The sequence below is a fragment of the Glandiceps talaboti genome, chromosome 18, assembly GCF_964340395.1.
Source record: "Glandiceps talaboti chromosome 18, keGlaTala1.1, whole genome shotgun sequence".
Lineage (NCBI taxonomy): Eukaryota > Metazoa > Hemichordata > Enteropneusta > Spengelidae > Glandiceps > Glandiceps talaboti.
The window spans coordinates 13,909,925-13,917,259 of NC_135566.1; positions in this window are offsets into that span (position 1 = coordinate 13,909,925).

Below are 7,335 nucleotides of genomic sequence, written 5' to 3' on the forward strand. Positions count from 1 at the left end.
TGGTATAACACGTACACAATCAAGACATGAAGCGGAATAATGTTTGTGTGAAACCCCACTATGGTTAATGTACGTGCCATATATACATTTTACACTTAACTATTCTGCATATGACAGGGACAATTTGACAGGTTTTTGTAATTATACGGGTACTTTAATAGAAAGATAAAAATGTTGAAGGCAAGGCAAACAGTATTAGTTCGATGACACACTTATTTGCATCGACTGAGGGAACCGGTATAAGCTGTTATTTGTAATAAGATGTATGCTAGTAGAACTTAATTAGAGCTACCTCTCATAACCGCTGATGACATTAACGAATAATCAATCGAGTTAATTGAGAAATATATTGACATTGCATTTTGACGCCCATCTCTGAATGAGTAAGTATGTATATCGCCGTCGACGTCGTCATAGGCCGTTCGAGTAAATTATAAAACACAGAGACAATGTTCCGCGAAAGTCTTCATTTAAATGGTAAACGATCAATCACTCCATATGATTGGTTTTTACCTTACTTAAGAATACATTCGGGTTTTAGAAGGTTGTGACACCATACTTAACAGGTGGTGATAGATTTGACCTTATATTTTAGTTGGAGAAAATGAAAACATCACCCCATCAACAACAACATCACAACCACCACCACCACCACCACCACCACCAACAACAACAACAAAAACAACAACAACAACAACAACAACAACAACAACAAACATACAAACAAACATGGCCCGTAAAGTTTACATTTCCACACACATTTGTTAGAATATCATAATGCGTCATAAATCTATGGTATGAATACGAGCAACGAGAAATAATGTTGATATTTATGTCAAAGGTCAAGCAAACATGAAAAATGTGTTGGCTGTTACAAATGCATTCTTACCTTCACATTTAACGCAGCTTACGTGTCAGAAACTGTATACGTTTTAGTTACACCTATATAGCTTTACTCTAGTCTTGATGGCAACGAGACTTGGTCAACTAATAACGCGAGATCTAAATCATACAGTCGCGATACGACGTCTTTTTATATATACATATCTGTGGTTAAAAAGCTTCCAAAATTAAGTAATGTGTGTACGGTCGCTGGGAGAGTTCTAATGTGCCCCGATAATCAAATAACCAATTTCGGCTTACAAAATCCAAAAACTACTCAATTGTAAAGCATAGATCAAGGTCAAAGACATTGAAAAGTCGTTGCAATACGATTAGTAAATTCTGAATTTCTCAGGTAACCTATCTGACTGATAGGGATCATGACCTCTATCAGTAACGCAACGTTTAACACTACATCAGGTCATCTATATAAATTGATTTACATATTTGTTTCGTAACATACACTCATGGTTTTATTTGACAACGTGTAACTTAAATCTCCGAGTATTTTAGCAGTCACTTCCACTTTGATGACTGAGGAGATTATATCAGTTTTCGTGAGAAAGGTTACTGTTAAGTGTTATTACCATGGAATCCTATACTTCTCTTTAAGGTTTATGAGCACAATGGTGTCATTTTCTTACATGATATTTTGACAATATATGTGGGTGTATGCAAGTTAAATTACGGTCAATTGCTGATTCCTGGTGAGAAGTACTAAAATTTGTTTGAGACTGACTGCGTTTGTTTAGTTTGAAAACCGCTGAAGTGTTTGAGTAAAATTACACCGTTATAGGATATATGGGTAATTTCATATCATGTTACACACAAATTGGCTTTAAATCTTTGCATGATGCATTATAAAACGAATTTGTAATTAAAAGTTGACTCTTTAAAAAAAGATACTGAAATGCTAATTACCACATTACTTTAAATAGGAGGTTATCCTGGCACCCTTAGTATAACAGGTGAAAACAATTTAACATTAGGGAGCCTTCAGTAATTACAAGGTGAGAGGGCCGGGGGAAATCAAGCCCGGTCTGTGGCATAAAATGTGACCCGCCGCCTATTCCGTCGTGCTAAAATGTGACCCTCCCTCAATTTCCTTTCTCATAAAATATGACCCTTCGCTGTTCAAAATAGTTAAATGAAACATTTTTTGACATCCTTTCCCTGTGGCTTAGTTGTTAGAGCTCAATAAGATTAGTAGTCAGGAGGTCCTGGGTTCGAATCCCCCCAGAGATAGGGAATTCTTCTGTAGTAAGATCTCACCACATTTATAGTCTTAGGCATTTGTTGTTTCCCACTATTACCACCACAGTGAGTTTGTGTTTGTATTAAATCAATGCCTGTGTTTGCATCTAATTGCAATTGGCTGAACTGCAGGCCAGAACTCCTAAAAACTAGATAAGTGCACAACTGACAATCTCAGGACCAAGGTCAATATCTCCCTTCCACCACATAGTCCTCAATATCTTGCCACGCCGTTCCTCCTTTACTACTGTGAGACCCGCTCCTCTCATCATACCACAATTAAAAAATTAATTCACCACATTTCATTTAATGTTACGATATTACTTTACAATGATGGCAGGGGTGGGATCTGGCAGCAGTAGGATTTGGAACTGGTGGCAGCAGTGGGGGGGGGGGACCATGCCAAAATCACAACCAAAAAATGCAAAGTTATATAAAAAATGAGTCAAACTAAAATGTGACCCTTCCTTTTTCTAAAATATGGCCCTCCCCCGAGGACCGATATATGAAAGGTTATCCATCCCCTAATTCCCCCAGCCCTCCCCCTTGCAATTACAGAAGGCCCCCTTACTAAATATGTATCACGCTTCTTAATTGTTTCATACCATCCTATTTCATGCTGATTACTACCGTCTGAAAATCTAATAAATGATACTCTTTGACCTATTTTACCAAGGCTTGTAAATCATAAAATGGTAAAAATACATCCAAGTGAATGTGTAGACAGACAAAATTAATATGAAAGTAACTTGATAGAAGTGTTGAAAACTCTGAGACTTGTATATATTGACCTACATACAATAATATTCCGACAAAGACGTTTTATTCCTTCTAAAGACATTTACAGTTTTTGGTGAAATGTTATATGCTATCATGACTAGGATTATCAATTTATATTTAACATAAAACTGTATGATAATGTCAGGAATTTTTTTTAAATTATCCTCTTTTTAGATGTCAATATTTTAACTATGCCCAGAGCTTGCCAATCTTGGCAAACCTTTACAGGATATATAATCGGCCTTTCTGTCGGAAAAGATCTTGAGTTGTGTCTGTTTGACTGTTTGACTGTGTGTGTGTGTGTGTGTGTGTGTGTGTGTGTGTGTGTGTGTGTCTGTCTGTCTGTCTGTCTATCTGACTGACTGACTGACTGACTGTCTGTCTGTCTGTGTATGTATGTATGTATGTATGTATGTATGTATGTATGTATGTATGTATGTATGTATGTATGTATGTATGTATGTATGCATGTATGCAAGCATGTATGCATACATTTGACACTGGCGTGAATGGTTTAAATACACGCCCTCCATGGCCAGATTAGAAGGTAAAAATGTCATCATTGATAACAAATTGACACCATATCCTTCTGTTGCAATTCGGTGGGACTGTTGTAATCTGTTCTTGTACTTACCATATAGCATATACATAAGGGAATTTTCATAATATTGGAGCAGTGTTTTTTTTAGATATTATGTTCACAGATACACACACATACACAAACATACAGACAGACAGACAGAGAAAAGCATAACATTAGCTCCCTTTACATGAGGTATAAAGGTCAACCTTTGGTCTTATGTACAGTCAAATGCATCTATCCGCAAATGACATTTTATTGGAATTTGAATTAGCCCCATATGGTTAACTTATTATGGTCAACTTATTTTGGCCAAAATACAATACATATTCATGCCTATATGCTGGATATCATTTACATGATTGTATAATTAGTTTTAATGTTATTTCCACTTGTACAAAGAAAAAGCCAAAAGGTGTCATTAATTGTGGAAAGCTTGCCATATTGCTTACCGGATATTGCAGGCCATATGTGTTGAAATATTACAAAGGATAGTTTTGCATGCACTAAATCCTGTTTATATTCAGTAAATTGTAATGTTTCATAATTATGTTTATTTGTACATTTGTGTTCCTAACACTGTTCTTTGCAACCCGTGTTTGACTTGTTTTGTACATTCAAACTTCTGGAAAAGTCCACCAAGATGCAAAAATTCCAGCCATTTTTGTACCGTTTTATCATTTGTAGTTTGTTAATGTAGTCTATTGCTACTCATTTTGTGCAGACAAGTGCATGGTAAGCAGTTTATACAGCCCCCTCTGGGACAGGGTATGAATGGTATTGGGGAGGGGGGGGGGAGTCGGAGGGGGTGTGGCTACAAATTTCATTCATGAAGATGTTGTATGTCCAGTTAGATGTAAGAATTAATGTAAGAATTACGGAAGCCAAACAAATCAAAATATTTTCATAGTTTTCTTTATTTCACCAACTACAACAACCGGAAAGCTAAGAGATCACAGTCTATTGAATGCACTATAAAAATACCAATTACATTATACATTGGTTCCAACATGTACCATTAATAAAACCACAACGATAATTTTAAAATTCTATCATAAAAATTTTTAAACAGCTCTGGCAGGCAATAAATAAGACTAGATAAAATAGAGTAAAAGTACACAATTAATATGACATTGCACTATTTACAGTATTAAAGTATTAATCTTACGCGGCAACAAAACATCATCTGAGATAGTATTTTTCAATTCTTTTAAAACATGCTCATCTGGACTGCACTAATTTCCTATTTAAATTCACGAAGTCATTAAAAAATGTGTGCGTTTTTACATAAAGACAATTTAGTTTTATTAAGTTGAATATTCTAGATGTTTTCAAACTTCAAAAATATTTAGTAGGCTCTTTTAAGGTTTGATCCACCAACAATCACCGCATTCTTTGTATGATTATGTCAGAGTTTCCAGTCACGACTATGATTCTGCTTATATCAAAATCTATGTCATGCCAGATCAAATCCAGGCCAATTTTCTATTTCTTTTTTCGGCACAAAAATTTGGAATGACATCCCTCTCAAAATAAAATGTATTAATTCTTTATATCGTTTCAAACAAACCTTCAAGCAACATTCTACTGGCGCAGTATAACTGATCAACTGTATATCTGTAATTTTAATCGTGTGTACTTAATACATTATATGTATTTTGAGTCATATTGAGTACCTTGCTGTGAATTTCTGTATATAAATATGTGAGGGGACAGGCCCAGACTAGCTGTAAGCTATTTCCTGACTTCTCATTTACCCACTGTTGTATTTATTTGGGGTATACTAAACTAGTTTATTGAGAATTGTTTTTCCATGATTTTATTTTGCATGTGATTATTTTCAAATCATTTCATTTCATTTATTTCTTTCACTCTATTTCTTTGATAAGCTTTTTTTGGCACATACTTTACATATAAGGTTCTACGTGGTCCCAGAGCATATTTCGTTTCTTGAGAAGTTGAAAGGCACTGAACATGAACTTGGATTTTTAGCATGTATGCATATCTAGCAATTTGATCATACAAAGTTTTTTGTCAATGTTAAAAGTCCAGTAACACATCGTTTTCATATAGTATTCAGTGATTGGCTTAGACCGGGTCATGTGGTATAGACTAGTGACCAATTTGCATACAGAGGGCAATATTCGTTTTCTATTTTCCCTAGGGCACTATTACAATAACACTATTACATTACGTGTGTCCCTTTGTGGATCCTGGAATGTGTAGTTGACACTTTTGGTGTACACAAATACAACCAGTTCAATAATGTAGTGCTAAAGTCAAAGCTGATGACCATTGAACAAAAGAATACATTGTTTTACTATAGCCCGCCATGGGACACACGTAAATTGACGGAAACTGTCATTAGTGACGGTGAATTGTTCTTCTTGGCTTTCACTTTAAGCAGTGTAGCATTATAGGAAAACATCAAACTATGGGTTCTGGAGAATCACTTCGTGATTTTTATAACACCTGTAATTTCAGAGAAACATCAAGTTGATCTTGTGCCTTTATAGGGTATCTTTGCTGTGGGCCATTAAAGATGGGAGTCAGCAGAAATAATATATTCATGGTTGCACAATGAATATTCATGAGATGTTTTACACTGATGGGAGAAAGCACTCAGGAGTTATGAATAACCACTGCGCAGTCTTGAATAACTTCTTTCTGCTCAGCTTCTATCATGCAAAGATACCTTATAAAGGTGCAAGATCAACACGACCTTTATTTGAAATAACAAGTAATTGTAGGTGATGTAAAATCATGAAATGACCCTCTAGAACACATAGTTTATGAAAATGTATCTATTCTAGAGTGGTGTTCTTGGAATGCTAGGTCTACTGACCACGGACTACCCTATCGACAAAAATGCTACTGTTTGATTCCCACAAATACAAGTGTATCGTCTTGTGTTACATGTGATAAGAGTTTTATAAATGTGTACTTCTTAAGTTTGCACTATGGTCCTATAAGCACGAATTTTCTTATTCAACCTGAAATATTCTATTCTATCATTTGAATCCCTTGATATAAAGTCAACAACAAATCGTTGTGTAATCAGTTCATGGTCTATTTAGTAAATGTTCATATCAACTATGTATTATACATTCTGATTTTGTGTGCGTGATTGCCCTCAACATCACAAACAGCTTTCACTTCTTTTTTTTTCCAACCTTTTCAAAACCTATCAGTACATGGTCAGCCAATATCACTGTAAATGAGATGCATAGAAATATTGTAACCTTAGGAAGTTCACCAAATATCATTAAACTTCTACTCTTAATAAACCAGTAACCCGACTTTTGTACCAATATCGGACCCAAAATGGAAATCATGATAAAATTAACAGCCTTGTTTTGTCAATATATAGTATATAATTCTATACTTAAAATGGTCACGTGGAAATATGTTTGATAACTCAACATCATTTCTGTACCTGTTTACATCCATCATAGCATTGTACATTTTATATAATGGCTAAGGCTTGGAAATGTACCCAGCTCATGACAGTATTACATTAAATGGTCTGACATCCAAAAAGTGTGGTTCATTGCTATCCTGCACTGCAATAACTGTTTTGTTTGTCCATTTCAAATGCTGAAGCAGCCATATAATATATATATCGATAAATATCTATTGCTTGAAATTTCTGCTTTACTGTGTATTATTTTTAGGGACAGTTTGTGTGCTTCATTATGTCCAAAGTTGGATGGTTTTGTTGCCATAGGGACTATTTTGTTTGACTAAAAGTAGGTGACTGTAACATACTATTTTGAGAGTAACATGCTATTCTGGCAATTGAAGTCTTGGTGTACTAAGCTAGACACAAACTAAAAACT